This window comes from Gymnogyps californianus, chromosome 23, assembly GCF_018139145.2.
Source record: "Gymnogyps californianus isolate 813 chromosome 23, ASM1813914v2, whole genome shotgun sequence".
NCBI classification, from domain to species: Eukaryota; Metazoa; Chordata; class Aves; order Accipitriformes; family Cathartidae; genus Gymnogyps; species Gymnogyps californianus.
Genome location: NC_059493.1, coordinates 3,968,819 through 3,984,930, shown reverse-complemented (window position 1 = coordinate 3,984,930; position 16,112 = coordinate 3,968,819). Strand labels below are relative to the sequence as shown.

Below are 16,112 nucleotides of genomic sequence, written 5' to 3'. Positions count from 1 at the left end.
AGACATCTCCAGTTTCTGTTAGCTGAGAAGATGTCTTGCTAAAGATGGGAGTGGGCACTTTTACGCTACTGACACAAATGAAGTTTAAATGATCGTGGGTACTCTTGTGGTTATTCTTTTGGTCTACTGTTTTCAGTAAACTTCCTGCATGTGGATAGAGGAGGTGCATTAACGGGGCGAGAGAGAGTTTATGGCTTATGGATCTAGAGATCCCATGTCTGGGAAGGGGGCCCTCTTCCTAGTTGTCAAAGAAATGGCCAAAATCATTATATCTAGATCCGGGACAAATTCTTTGCTAAAATTTGCAGTGAGCTGCAGCAGTTTCCCAGTTGGAGAATTAAGGAAGGAGAAGAGAAATCAGAGCTGGAGTCTGGAGGTTAAAAACATTAATTAGAAACCTCTGCATGTGGCTATCTCATCCCGGTCCCTATATGTAGACCTCAAACAGATGCAAAAGCTTATTTCTGTGTCTCTGTCCAGCACTTCTCTCACAGCACAGATAGTCTTGCTGTGCTTTAACAACCAGGCTAATGAGATATTTTTTGTTGTTAACTGGTCTGATCCTGTACTCTGAAGCCTTCAGCAGCTCATGCATCGTGCTGTAATATATAACCTTGGAGTATAATCTTTCTGCACAGCAGACGGTGCACTTTCCAACTGGCTCATTTACTAGAGACACAACACAAAAGGGAGATGAGGACTATTCCCAACCTGAAAGAGCCGGCTGAGTTTGAATGAATAAGGAATGGAAGGTTGAAAGCATCATGGACAGATTTGCTGGATAAATGTACACTTAAATATATACAGCCAGATCATCAGCTCATGTAAATCAGCGTTGCTCCTGTGAAGCCAGCAAAACTGAATTTACACCAGCTGAAAACCAGGCCATGTGGTCTCATCTAAACTAACAGTCTCAGAAATGCAGCTGATGGAGGTTTGTTGAGGAAGTGACAGAGAGGAAAATGGAGAGGGATATACCATCCTATACAGACAGTGGTAAGGGGGAAAAAGAACAAAGGAAACAGGCAGAAACCAAAGTAAAAGGGTGAAAGGAGTGGGAAATGCTCAGAGCATGAGTATTGCTTCAAAGTGTTACGGCTGTCCTCAGTTGCAACAGCAAGAGCAGAGCATTGCCAGTCGTTCAGTGGAGTTGAAGCCATGAAAAAGCAAAATACTGTACTGTGCCCAACTTTTGATTACACAGTGTTAATGTAAATCAAAATTAGGAGCAATGAATAGGAAGGCTGTTCATTTCATTTGCACGTTCAGAGCTGTTCTTATAATAGAGTGAATTATGCACACAGGCTCCATCATCAGACGCAACCACACAGACTCGGTCAGCATCATGGCTGATGGCTGGCACTCAAGTATTGGTATTATAATCATTCAAGTTTTTCCAGCTTCATCTCTGAGAGCAGATCTGTCTGTGCTGTAGCTTGTGAGTGACTGTCAGACCTTTGAGTCCTAGAGGAAGAAGAGCACTGGGAAATCGCTATGGTTCCAGTTCTGTGACGGCTGTTACTAACACTGACTTCAGGATTCATCCCACTAAGTACAAGTCCTAGGCTGTGTATAGGTCTTTCTAATTTTATCCCTGTGGAATTCCTAGAAGCCAGACAAAATTGACTTTCACAGAAGAATCTCCATTGTTTACACACCAGAGTACTCTGTTCAGTCAACGAAACATGTTTTTTATTAGATTTCCCTTGGAAAAAAAGAGGCATTTTAAATTAAGGGAAAAAATGTTTGGTTTGGGTTTTTTGGTGAAATTTGGGGGTGGGGTGCTGGTGAGCAGAGAATGCTAATGCAAGACCAAAGCTGTTTTTTTACAATTCAAAGGTTTTCCAGTGCCCCAGAGCATCCTCAGCTGAGAATCACTGAGTAATTGGGGTGGGAAGGGGCCTGTGCAGGTCTCTAGTCCCACACTCTGTACAAAGAACAAGCTGCATAATTAGTCAGGTTGAAGTTCAAACTTTGAATTCCCCTTGGTTTTGGATGTGACTGGTGTGACTTGTGCTATAGCTTTAACTCACAGCGGAGTCACTAGCTTCAAGTTAATGTACTGATTTATCTAAATCCATATTAAACAGTAGGGTGTTTCTGTGGCTGTTTACAGACATTTAAAAAGGAAGGATAGAAGAGAATTTTCAAGGATATGCCTGGCTATATAAACCAGCACCAAACGGATATGAGGAAAATGCACCTGAATCCTGGTACAGCGCTGTAAATGAGCACAGAAGACAGAAAGCAATGGAGGGATTAATGGACTAGCATTAATGGAGGGATAAAATGGACTAGCATTAGTCCCGTAAGGAGTAAGACAAGGGGAAAAAGGCTAATCAACCCATGACATTATGAATGCGTATATATCCTGGCCTGATACTGGAATCAGTGTTGCTGTTCATAACAATTCAGGGTATGGATTTGCTGTTGCCAGCTTCCCTCATGGAAGCAAAATGAACTTGGTCGCTGCTGTGCTGGAACTGGAAGCCAATACTTACCGTGTAGCAAGTAAAGTATCTGGGTGGAAGGGAGGAAGGAAATAAATAATAGTACTCTAGTAGTAGATTTGAAATCTAGATAAAGAAAATGCAGTTTGCTGTAAATGTCTGCCTTGGTGATTCCTATCTGGGCTGCTGGAACATTACCCGCATTAAGGCTTCATTATGGGAGAGTCAAAAACGTCACTTTTCTGACATTAGAACCCAGGCAACTAAAGATCAATTACCTGTGTATGTCTAATTGCTGGGGTCATAGTCAACTCTGTGCTTTAATGTTCCACCAAGTTGTTATTTCTGTCTCTCTCTTTTTTTCCTTTTCTCCTTTAGCAATGACATTTGCATTCCTTTTAGCAAAATACCAAGGTTAAACTAAAAATAATTCTGCCCATCAGTTTTAGATTAGGACTAGAGCAGGCACAGATTTACTGTAAATGTGTATGTAATGATTGCTGCATACACTGCCAGGAAATTGCTACAGTTAGACATTTGAAGAATTAGATTAATGTTTTTTAACATAATCTGAAGTTAGTTTTGATCGCCAAGTGGTAACTGCTATTAATATCTGCTTGAATCCACCTTCTTTCATGAGAAATGAAGATACATAGAAATGGTTTCCTTTCCTGAAACTGAGGAGGTTTTGAAACTTGTGCCATTCTCATTGGAAGTATTCTGGAAAAAGCAGCAGCACACCCCTGAATCCCAGTACCCTTGAAATCAATGAAACTTGAAAGTTCGGTTTGTGTGTTTGCAGGGCTGGACACAGGAAACCATGTAAGGAAGTGTTAATCCTCCCTCTTCCAAAATGCAGAGATTTAAAGGAAGGAGTTACAATATGTAGTCCCACATTGTTATTAGAACCAGCTCTAATTATGAAATCAGATTCTCCTTCAAAGGCCTGTCACCCCGGAAGGCCAAAGTCTATGGAAAGTAATCGGTTTCTCTGTTACCCTTTCAAAAGGTCTCAACATCCAAAGTATGAGATTATTTTTGATCCCTGTGGCTGAGATAAAATCAGTAGCTTGCTTTCACTGTCATTTGAAAGGGCTAAGTGAGATCACCAGTGAAGTGACATAATTGTCTTCTCCTCCTCAGTTTATCCGTTGACCATGTTGTGGTCTTCTTCACAGCTGTAACTTGAACAAACTCATTTTGATGTAATGGCATATAGTGAAGAGGATCTGTGTGGGATCTTGATACTCTACTGGGACGTATTTTAGGCAGCCGGTCTGTATGACCCAACCATTTAACACCATGTTAACACTAGAAAACACCAACCCAACGCATTAGCTGGAATTAAACAATATTCCCTTGACACACTATATATGTTCTGCTCTCCAGACAGCCACAATATTAATTTCCCTAAAACTAGCAGTATACCCAGGGGACAGAACCGGCCTCTGAACAGATGTTGACTCTTTAGGCTTGAATGGGATAAAGCATTGTTGATGCTTACAGGGTTTTGGCTTACTATCTTAAATTAAAAGAGCGTCACATGGCCCAAGATTCAGAAGTCCTGCGTGCTCCAAGCAATGGCTCAAGGCTTTAATTTATGAGCAGCAACAGCTTATCTTGGGGCAGTGGGTCCTTCCTTTCATCTGTCTGTCCATTAGCATTCCTACTTCACTGCATGGATGTCTCAACTCCCTGCAGAGCTGCTACCGAATGGCCACAGTTTACTGCTTGGCACAATCAGCACGAGGTCAATGCTCCTCCCACCTTTCTTTCCTTGCTTAGAAACTAGCTGAGCAACTGAGCTGTACTGGAAGCACATCTGCTAACCTGCCTTCAGCTCAAGTAGCTGTAGCTGTCCCTGTTCTTTAATTGGAGCCGTATGCAGGAAGCACCATGATTTTGACCATTGCTGCTTCTGTGGCCTTCCCTGCAGCTGGTTTATTAGCTGAGTGTCAGTCCCTTTCTTCTCCCTCATTAATGGATGCAGCATTGTTTAATAACTGCAAGTAATTCAGACACATCAGGTATATTCAGTCCCAAGGTATGCAAATGTTGCTGTAGCTGTGAGAAGTCACTGTTCTCATTCCCAGTAGTGGGCTCTACTCACTATAATTTATCACAAACCTTAAAGAGAGACAGTAAAATTTGTTCAACATTTGTTAGTGTGGCTATAAAACATCTTATTTGCAATGGCTTTGGCTAATAACAGTGGATATTTCAGATAGAGACATGTAGTTGGAACAAAGACAGTCTGTGAGCTGTTCTCTCGCTGTCTTGTTTATTTTAAATCTACTGCCGTCTTAGCTTTCTTCACTGTAGGTGGTAGAATATTTTTACACACACTTGCAAAAAGATCTGAGTATTTAAATTTTTTCCAGTGTAATGGGGCCATGTGTAAATTTGTGAATCAATTTCTTAATAACGAATGCACTGCAGACTAAAAAATCCCTATACTAAACTCCTCTCTAGAATTGCCTGACCTTCTTTGGAGACCAATGGGTTCTCCTTCCTGCTGTAATAGGTCCTGGGTCGACTGGTTTTGTGTCCTCCATCTGGTTTGACTGATCAGTGACGCTTATCTTGTGAAGCTCAGAAAATCAGTGATTTATGATCACAGTAAGACCTAAACCACATAGCTGAACTCCAGCGTTCAGTGCTATTCTTAAACGTACGTGTTTCTTATTGAGGACGGCAACTCTTGGGGACTCTTACTGTGCAGTTAACAGGCCCCAGTTACCAGGGAGTTGTCAGAGCCAAGCTTTACACTGGGAGCTTACTCTGTGTCCTTCAAATGAGCAAACTGTCATACAATTAGGGACAAAGCCTCTTCCATGAAGGTTGCAGTTATCTTGAAACCTGTCTAGTGTCTGATCGCTCAGAGCCAGTTTCCCAAGTCAGAGCTTTTCACAGGAAGATCTTAGGCTTCTCCTGGAAGGCTTTGTGGTGCGAGATGATATATTTAAAGACAGATTTTGCTCTGCTTCCCAAGAGCTGGAGCTCTTGCTCTGCTCCATCATCTCTGATCAAATGAGAGACCATCAAAGACTTTACTAAAGGCATGGTTTTAGGAGCCCTGGGCCAGAGAAGAAGGCTGAGAACCTAAGAGAGGCCTGAATGCAATAAAAAGGGGTGGTATGAGATTTACCGAAGCTACAGCCATAGGAGTAGAAATCCTTGCCAGAACCAGCCAAATATCTGATCCCACATTTTCCAGCAGGCCTAGGAGACCATTTTGTTTCAAAAATTATTTCTATTTTTTATGTACTTTATATTCTACCCACTAGGAATTGATTGTGTCTGCTACCAGAAAAAAAGGTGCGCTGTACAATTATGTACTGGTTTCACAGGCTTAAGTAGTTTTAAATAATGGCTTTCATACTTTGTATTTTTGGATTATGTATCTGCAAACCTTGATTCATGTGTGTTGCTTCAGGGTAGCTTGCTTGCATTCTCTGACTGCACCTGATTGCATTCCCTGTTAGGGATGCTCCTGTGCTGCATCTTCTTAGTATCTCACCCAGTCACAGTTTAACATCGCTATCACAGCTACGCTATTTTGAGTTACAAAAATACAATACATGTTGTACCTTTGTGAGCCTCTGCAGGCTCAATGCTTACGGTGTGTATTTGTCATCTAGAGCTTGGTAACGTTGAATGTTGAGGTTCTGCTTACACAGGGCTTACAGAGTTAAAGAAATGCTAAGAATTGATCAGCTACTCTTAAAGACTTAATCCTGTAAGGCAATTAATTACCTACGCCTACTGGCAATACTTCCAGCAATGTGTTTATGATCATTGATAACATCTTGAAGGGATGCGTTCTTAACATGTGATGTATATTGCTATCTTTTATGTGCTCATCTTCAGTTATTAACCTTTTGCAAACCACTTGTACATGCAACTGTAATATAAACATGGCTGAAGTAATTTGCAGTGAAAATTACCTCCTGTAATATGTCCTAAGACGAGCTGAAATATTCTACTCTGTCAAACAGAGCTTTTAAAGAATTCCCCGCTTCCTTTGGCTTTGAGGAAGGGAAGTTGTAAATTTGATTTTGGAGTTGTTCAGCTCTAGAACTTTTTAAACATTTACTTAAGGTTAAAAAAAAGTTTTGCCGTAGAGCTATTGTGATTGCTTTTACATACGCTTGCATATGTGTGTTTCTTCTTTATGAGTATGGAATGAGGAGAGGAGAAGATACATCGTAAAATTAATTTATGTTTTCAAAGCTCTTCTCTATAATAGGAGCACAAAAAGTTGACCTTAAAAAAAAAAAAAAAGTCCCTGAAAAGTATCTGCCAAGAAAAGAGCTTTCCATTCATTCAGGATTCAACATATGTTTTTTTCATTTACTGACCCTAACAGCTGACTTTATCTGTTAGCTAATTACCTAGTGACATTTAATTGAAACCTAAAAAGAGCCCAAGGGGCTAAAAATAATCACAAACCAAAAGTGAACACACCACTCGTTTGAAATTAACACTGAGCGGCAGAGTGATTCCTGATGTACACTGTTGATAACAACAGGGGTTTGAAATCTCATGAGGTGGCAAATATCTCTCTACCTTTCTGGGATCATCTGTCCTTGTTGCAGTACTTTGGGGTCAGTCATATAGGACTGTAAGCATTCAGTAACGTACTTGGGTATCGGGCTTCCAATGGCTTTATGAGCTTCATTCATTAAACATGCACTTCAGCACTTTCTTGAATCTTTCTCTTGCTTATGGAGGGAGGACTTGGCGTCCTGTAGAACTGGAGATGTTTCTCCATGTGCTTACCTTTGCTTACCTTTGCTTTTTGCCTTGTATTTACTAAGATTAATTCAAAGCATGTGTATGTCTTGCAGGATCAGAACTAAATGCTGAAATACATGCATTGTCTTTGTCTCTTTTTTCCCCTCCATTTCTAAAAAAATTCAGCTTTCTGATGAGCTGGTAGAGCCTTTGTTTTAACTGAGTTCAGTGTATAGAATTTATACTGTTCTACTGATTTTCAAGTACAATGTCACAACTCAAGCATGTAGAATGAATCAGGGTCCATCATAACACTGCTCACCAACAGAGTTCTCAAAGGTGTTGGTTACTAACTCAGCCAAAAGACAGAGCAGAAGTGCTGTACCCAAGTGGTTCAATCTGAAGAATGGCATTCAGGCTTTAGATCTTAATGTCCCTTTCCTAAAGTGCTAGAGAAAGAATACTGGGGCTGTGCCAAAATAGGAGAAAAAATCAGTAAGACCATTTCTTCCTTCAGTTTGGGGCTATGTGTACACTTTTGAGGGCTGGTAAACCTTTCCAAGAAATCTGGTTGTTGTTCTGTCCTACATCTTGCCTAACTGTTACATCTTATCTACTATACATAGCCAAGTATTTATTTCCGAGTTTCTTCCCAGTGGCATTAGAGCAACAGAATGCATACTCTCTAGCTCTAAAAGGAAACAAAGTGAGCTGGACCACCAACTCTGAAAGTGTGTACGGTAGGCAGGAGTCTAACAGGACACAAAAATGGCATCTTCTCAAGAGACACTAGCTGCTCTCTGTTGCACCTTTATGGTTCAGTCCCCACTCCCAGATGCTCAGAGTGCTTCAGGAACTTTACTTATGTGAGTAGTACTGTGAATTTCTATAGGATGTCCACTGCATCAGTATTTGTTTTTACAGTATTTACAGTAGCTGCCTTTGCAAGTCCTCACTGCAGAGCATGAATTCAATGCACTGTATACTTTATGAGCATCAATCAAGGCAGTAGCCTCCACGCCAGGGAGTTTAGCTAGAACAATGGATGGCAGATGGATACAAGCAGACAGAAAAACACAAGGAAACAATTGTGCACTGCTGCTTGGTCTGATGGACAGTGGTCTCAGCCCAACAGCTTGTCTGCCTGGCTCTAGCAGAAGAGCTACTTGCATGCTTCTGTATTTGCAAGGTCAAGGCCTTCCTTCTCAAAAGAAGCTTTCACTCCCACCAGTCCTGCAAAGCCAACTTCACTTAAGAGAGAACCCCTCAAGGCTGTTCTAGTTCATGCCTCTCTGACAAACAGCGTCAGCAAAGTTTTGATCATCAAACACTCTCATCTAGTAACAATAGAGATGGAAAGACGGCTGTTCTGCTTGGGCAATGCTTGCTCTGACGGGGAGGATGTGATGAAATTGCTATCTGATTAGTAAACTAAACCAAGGAGATCTGGAATTACTGAAAAAGAATAAATATGAATGGCCCTGAACAGTGCTACTTGTCTGAATATAACCAGACATAGAGCTGTTGTGCTGAGATCCCCCTTCCAGATTTATATCTGGATACACAGGGCACATCTAGAAATAGAGCTTGGGAGGAAATAGCTTTTCCGTTCTGCAAAATTTTTTAAGATTTCAAACTTTTTCTGTTTCGCAACAGGATGAAACTGAGATCTTCTGAAGTATTTCATGGAAAAAACTGAGAGAGATTCCAAAATAAAAAATAGCTCAGCAACTAGATCACCTGGGATGTAGAAAACCCACATCCCTCTTTTGCCTGAAATAGACGAGGAACTTGCACCTACACTGTTTGCATCTGAGATGAATATTCAAACTCCTAACCTGTATAACCTATCAGTCACCCTCTTGCATTGAGTGTCCTTGATCTGTAGCAACAAAGGTGTGTGTCCTTAGTGTGTCATTAGTCAGCTGGTGATCTTTGCAGTCACTATGGATGAACTGCGACTGAAAAATTTCTGGTAAAATGTGAGAGATTATCCAATGTCAGGCTAAAGCATCCACCTTGAATCACTCCATTTTCAAAAAATGGCCGTGCTTTGCCTCTGAAAACTCCTGTCCTTTGACATGTGTCATGCCATGAACCTCCTGTAATCTAGTACCTCTTAAAATGAAGAGCCATTTTATGCTTGAGGCTGTGTAAGTGTTGCTGTATCTAAGGCAAATCAGTGCATCCTGTTACAGCAGGAGCATATGAAAACTTACAGGTATCATTTGGGCATACAGTCTTGCATGCGTGCTCTCCCATCTAGTGTGTGAATAATAATCTGAATTATAGGTGAACTCTTCTCTATTGCTTGGAGATATTTATCCTGCAAACACTGCTAAGAGTGCGAGACAGGACACAGTGGTGTACTTTAGGTCACCCAGGATGACCTTGACTGGTCATCTGGTAGACTGAGGTACCTTTGAGGTCCAGAGGAGTGTCATAAGCAAAAGCCAGTGTCTTTGTGGTTTATGGTAGGGACAATGTGTGAGTACTTCAGTTACAAGCATGTTCAGTCCAGAGGGAACAAAATGTAAGAGTAAATTTTTTAATACTATAGAACTCATTACTTCAAAATGCCATTGATTAAAGGACCAGGCAGTAACTGAAGTTTAAGATCCTTAAAACAAAGTTGTCAGATGATTTGCCATTTTTAATTTGTCCAGTTGCCTGGACTGAGGATTAAAGGGACTTCCCTCCCTTCTCAGTACTTGCTTCAGGTTTGCGAAAGGCAACATTCTCTTTACAGATAGGACGTCAAGGACAGAGGTCCAGTTTGAGTTATTTCCTTTTATACAACTTCACTAATTTTACAGTTTGCTCTGAAAACAATATGCTTTTTAACTTGATCCACAAGGCAGCTAATGAGCTATAGGCATGCAATCCATTCAGGCCTGAATATGAAAACCAGACACCCCAGCGGAAAGCTCCCAGGGTTTCAAGCCTGCAGAACCTATTTACTCCTTTGAAACTTATATTTACGCTTCTTCTGCCCTTCTGCCCTTCATCCATCCCTTCTGCAAATGAAGGGCATATAAGGGCTGTGTGTGACCGTATATGTTAGGAGTTAGATGCGGTTTCAGTCATTTGTGATTCCTCTGTTAGCCCTCCACAAAGATAATAATTGCACCCATAAAGCATAGTCCGCTCTAGTGGTAGATAATGAATGAATGTTGGACCATTTCCATAACTGGCTTTGGTTTTAATCCATGTTCAGTTTCTGAGTCTGAAACCTCAAGTTCTCTCTGACTTTTCCTATTGCCTAGTAATTAGAGAATAGTATTGGCCAGGATTACTGGACAGCATTGGTTAAATTCCCCAGTCCTCCTTGATGCAGAATACATTATCAAGAGGAAAAGGGAAAAGAAAACATTGTGTTGTCTGGGATGAACATCTTAGCCTGTCTGCTGCTTAAACTTAGAGCTTGGAAAAGCTCCATTTTGAATCAGAACCTCTAATGCAGATAAATGGCGGCTTATTTCTGGCGGTCTTCAAGTTCCTGCATTCCCAAGCAGAACATCCTCTTCTGTGTCCTTAAACACCTCATTGCAGGTTTGAATTCAATACACGATTTCATCTTGACTGCATCAAAATAGCTGTTAGCACCCTTTTACATTGCAGACCCAGGAATTTTTGGCTAAAGTATTGGAGATATAAGGACTTATCTGAATTCTGCCAAGCCTCTTTTATATTACTGCCTCTGGATACAGGATAAGAAAATTGGTGGCCATTTTAGAGACTCCATGTGCCCCAGCATATTAAAAAGTATAGTTAGTATAATGGAGCACCAGGCATGTGTCTTCCAAAGCAGATCAGCCAGTTCTAGGTCATTTTAACCTATGTCCTTTGTTAATTGTTGTTTGTGGATCAGATTTTCATTTGCCCATTTCTCTGCGGGTTATGAGAATGGCTGGTATCTCAAGCCCATTTCGGTCTGTGTCTGGCTCTCTTTATTCAACAATCCAGATGTTTTTTACCATAGGCATTTTATAAAAGCCTAAAACAAATAAATACATGGTCCTATCCCTTCATCTCTCTTGGGATTAAATATTCCCAGAGTGTTATTAAGGCTAATGCGTGTTTTCTTCTCTTAAACAGCAGCCTCAGTGAACGGCAAATTCACACAGATACCATTGCAGGCTTGTACATACCAGTGCTTGAGAATCACAGTCATAACACAGCCTGGAGACTGCATCCTCTCTCCCCCACTGGGACCTTGCCCCAGTGTGCATCTCACAGCTGATGTAAGGGGCCAGTGTGTCAGCATGAAAACCACTGCGCTGGAGCCCTCGGCCAGGCTGGATTTGCAGCATATAAAGTAAACAAGATCTTCTCTCCCTCCTCTGCGTCCCCTTCCCACCACCAATAACCAACATTTACAAATGAGATGATTTGTAGCTACATCAGTGGAACTTTAAAACAAGCATTTCCCTGGCAGATTCATTTGAAATACCAAGTGGTTTTATAATGGGAAAAATTAACCAAGAGCTCTTAGATTTCTTTTCTGTTGTTGTTTATAATCACGGTCGACAGAAACGTCATCTTGTAATACTTCGCCCACTTATCTTGCCACACAATTATTCATACCAGAAGTGGGGATGGGAGGAAAAGGGGCTTCTGTGATTGTTGTTTTGTAACCTCTTCCTGTTTTTAAGAGGAATATAGTCTAGAACCAAACTGTATGGGTTTAACTCAGCCCAACATCACCTTATTGCCACCAGAACCTTTGTTAATGCTCACAGGTTCTGTGTGTATAATACAATAGCCTTGGAGCTGCTCTGAGTTCTGCTCGTAGGGAATTAATGGTGCGGAGCTCTGCCAGGCTTGCAGTGTTTTGCTGCCCTCCAAGCTTTGCTGCCAGCCAAGCTGTCTGTGCTGAGAAGGGACCGGGCTGCTCTCCATCTTTTTCCCAGTGGTGAATTGTTTTGCACCAGCTTGGACTAGAGATACAAGTCTAGTCCAAGATCATCCTACACTTGATTGGTTTAGTTATAGGGGCAAAGCTAGGAAATCTGAACAGTCCTTTTAAATGATGGGCTAGAGAGTCACAGAAATGAAGTAGGAGATTAAGGCAACTGTTGTGGTAAATGTTGATGAGCGTAGCCACGTGACCAGAGTTATCTGCTCATACAAAGAGTAAAGGGAATGGTTTGCTGTCATGGCCTAACAGCATGCCCCAGGGGTCACCTTTAGGTTTGAAAAATTAGAGTCTGATTCATCTGTACGTTGCTGTGTTGGCTGTGATGCAGCCCGAATTCCAGTCTTGTTTTCCAAGGATTCCCTGTACCAACCAGTCACTGAGCACATACGGGCTGTTGATACCCATTTCTGAGCTACACAATATGGTAGACACCCAAAGGGAGGCAAGAGGCCTTACACCGCAAACTTGGAATATGATAGTGTTGAATCAAGTCCTCAGCCTTCCTTTTTTTTTGTTCTGTGTCTCATCTAGGACTAAGGACCACGATCCTAATTAGTGCCAGTGGAAGAAAAGAGCTTAAATGCACACTTAACCACAAAAATAGATTGAGATTTCCCAAACAAATTTAAGAAAAGCCAGCGAGTATAAATGAGTTGCTGGAAAGTTTAGCTAAGTTAATTGTGAATTGCTTTGAAGTCAGCGTATGTAAACAAACATATATACATAATTATTTACCACCACATTATTTAGGAATTTGCATGTGACAAAACACCAAGCTATTCAAAACACATTTCTTCCACTTTATTATTGTTTATAAATATCTCCTAGAGTTCCCAGGAAAAATAAAACCCCTATCACAGAAGGCGTTATGTAACTAGATAGAGGGAGCACTCTCGTTAGCAAGATAGGTATAACATGGGAGAGGAACAAGTATGGTGAAATGAAGTCACACAGTTAATCAGTTGCAGACTTGTTAATGCAGCTTATTCCCATGAGTGTGTTTCCATTGAGAAATTCTTCTTGTGGCTGCATTTACAGACATGGGCAGCCTTCGAGCTTCGGCCTGTTGGCTACCATCACCTAGTAAAGTCTACCATTTTGCTGAGCCAGCTGTCCTTGGGTTCAAGGAGAAGAATTAGTCTGTGTGCTTTGATATCTCCCCTTGAGGGGCAGTGGTGGGACTGTTCCCAGAACTTTGAGGGAGTTTGTGTTGCCTCTGAAAACTGAATAATCTTTATTTTACTGTGCTGTGAGAGTCATTTCTATGGGATTTGTTGCTTTATGCGTGCCAGCTTACACCTCTGCGGCTCTTGTAAGCATACAGTCTCCCACACAAATAACTAATTAGTGTTTCTTGCTCCAAGCAACTCTGTGGTTCTGCAGTTCTTATACACCTGGTAATTATCAACAGCAGCATCCGGCTATCTGCAGTGGGTTTTAATGTCTTGTGTATAAATCTATTCTTAAATTACACCAACCATCCACCCTAGAAAAAGAAATAAGACCAGTGCATTATCTGTATTCCGTGCAAAGGATGAAGTGTAATGTCTCCAGTGATACAGAACAGCCACAGGTCTGTCATGCTACTGCACCAGACAGATGTGATCGGAGCATCATTACTGGACAAGCAAGAAGGCAGAAGAAGGTAATTAAGGGAATCTGGAACAAATTCTCCCCATAGGAGCTGATGATGTGATGGTGACTTACGCCAGCAGAAAAGCTGGTGCACTGAAGCTCATCTAAGATTTTGGGGTTATTGAGTTAAAAACTACTAAAGGTATATTTTCACCTCCAGCTGATAAGGAGATGGATGCTCTGACTAATTATCCTGACTGAAGAGCTTGTTTGGAATAAATAGATAAGCTTTCATAAATTTGGAGTTTTATGTGATATGACTGACATCTTGCACTTAGCTGGCTTTAACTGTGTTGTATTGGAGGATGCTTCAACTGGGTAGGGAGGGACAAAGCATACAGAACCAGTGACACAAGGGTAAAAACTAGGTCTCCCTTCTTGTTTCCACCAAGGCTAATGGGAGCTTGCCTTGTGTTTCAGCATTAAATATGTTAGGATAAAGGTGCTCAAGTCTCATTCCACCTGGATCCATGGTGGTGATCCTGGTTAAGTCAGTCCTGTTTCTGATTAGGATAAGCAAGATCAGAGAGCAATTCCTAGCAAAGAAATTCAGAAACAGCTTTAGGACCTGAAATCCTGTTTCTCCTTCCCCCAAGTTTCAGCTGCGTGCTTCAGGGTAGGGTAGGACAGGAAGAACTAATAGACTGGACTCAGGTCTGTCTTCCATTTCTGATAAATCCTTTCAGTCCCAGAGCACTTCCGGCTTACAAAAAAATCAGCTCTCATGCATGCACAGCTAGGGCTGTAAGCGGCTGTCAGCGGCTGTCCATCATTAAAAGGACATTTTGCCAGAATCTTTATTCTTCCATCCAGTGCCACCCAGAATGGATGGGTCATTTTTTGCTCATGTCATTTAAAAGATTTTGCCTTGGAAAACTGTTCCAACCCGTTTTAATCTCAAACTGTGAAGGCCAGATGGGCCCCTGCATTGTGCTTCCAGGGAGCCTGGGTTTGCATCAGCTTATTTAAGGATTTCAAACAGTGGCATAAGCTAACTGTGATCTACAGCAATATCTGCAGTGGGCAGGTCTGAGAGCGGCACCTCTCACACTCTCCAGAAGTGTAGCAGGTTTTCAAGGATTAGCTTTTGCTCTGATGTGAGAGGGAGAAATATTGGGGTGTAGAAAGAAAGGGATACCCTCAATAAATGACCTCTAACTGGTAGGTCAAAGTTTTCCCGTTCCTTCATGATTTCAACACTTACTGTCTTCTCTGGGACAAAAAAGCAGCTCATAAATTGATCGTTTGAAAGGAAAAAAGGGAAAAAACAGTGAGATTAAAAAATGTGGATCGGGGCACTTGAAACGCTGTGTTTCAAGCATTTTGAAATATCTTGCTTTGATTTAATAGTAAAAGTTTTAAAAACCTGTTTTGGTGGAAATTAACATTTCTCAAGTAAATTACTCAAGTTCTGGAAAAAAGGAAATTTATGTTCAGTTTGAAAAACTGAAAAGAGAAATTCAAAAATTGTGTTTTTCAGACAAAGAAGTTAAATTAAGAAAAGATTTGAAACCAGAGGAGAAACGTAATAAAAATGTTTTCCATTATGTTCCCATATGTGCTGAAAGCCAAATTTCCTAAGTTTTTAACCTGAAGGAGACATGGTAAATGCACGCCGTCCCAGCCAGACTGTTATATGAATCTGTAATTTTTAAATGGAAATCTATTACAGCCTGAATTCTGAGAAAGGAAAGGATGCTGCCTAGCAAGCAAGGCATTCTTGTTTCATTGGAGAGAAGAAAATAACTGAAAAACCTCCAACGAAAGGTATTTGTTAAGGTTTTACACGTAATAGGAAACATTGCATGTTTTTAAACAGGGTGCAGTTGTAGTGGCTTAATGACAAAGACCATTGAGTTTGTGAGGAGGCACATGTAAGTGAGACGTGGGGAGAAGATTTCTCCAAAATCTTAAGGAGGTTGTGACCTTCAGATTCAACACCAAACTCCTTTTGCAAGGTGTGGTGCTCCCTTCATTTTTTCTAGTTAAATTGCATCTGAAAACTTGGTTGGTCCTGCAAAGTTTCTTCCACTTGCAATGTAGAGCACTCACTGGGTGAGTCAGGGCTGCACGTGAGCCCCAGCTAACTGTGAAGTAAGTTGCCACGTGTGCTTATTGCTGCTCTCAAACACAGGGCACTCTTGTATTTTTAGGTATGAAATAAAACTGTGGCTCCCACCAATGGTCTGGACGCTGGTATCATAACCAGCGCTCTGTAGACCTGTTTAGACCTGTATTGCATTTATTACAGCTCCTGTGTTTTTCCATCAGTGGAAATGGAATTAGCTTTTCAACTCTTCAGCTTTTAGTAGTAGCACCAACACTTGTCTTGTATCAGGGAAATACCCTACTGTTTCCATTCAACAGTA

General features: G+C 41.2%; 1 long non-coding RNA gene across 1 annotated transcript in view; it reads left to right on the top strand.

Moving 5' to 3' along the window:
- LOC127025312 (uncharacterized) overlaps positions 1-13,741 on the top strand; it is a 132,022-nt gene extending 118,281 nt beyond the window's left edge. The window contains exon 6 of the long non-coding RNA XR_007767652.1: positions 13,642-13,741. This is a non-coding gene — a long non-coding RNA (uncharacterized LOC127025312). The remainder of the gene's footprint in view (positions 1-13,641) is intronic.
- Positions 13,742-16,112: the final 2,371 nt, after the last annotated feature.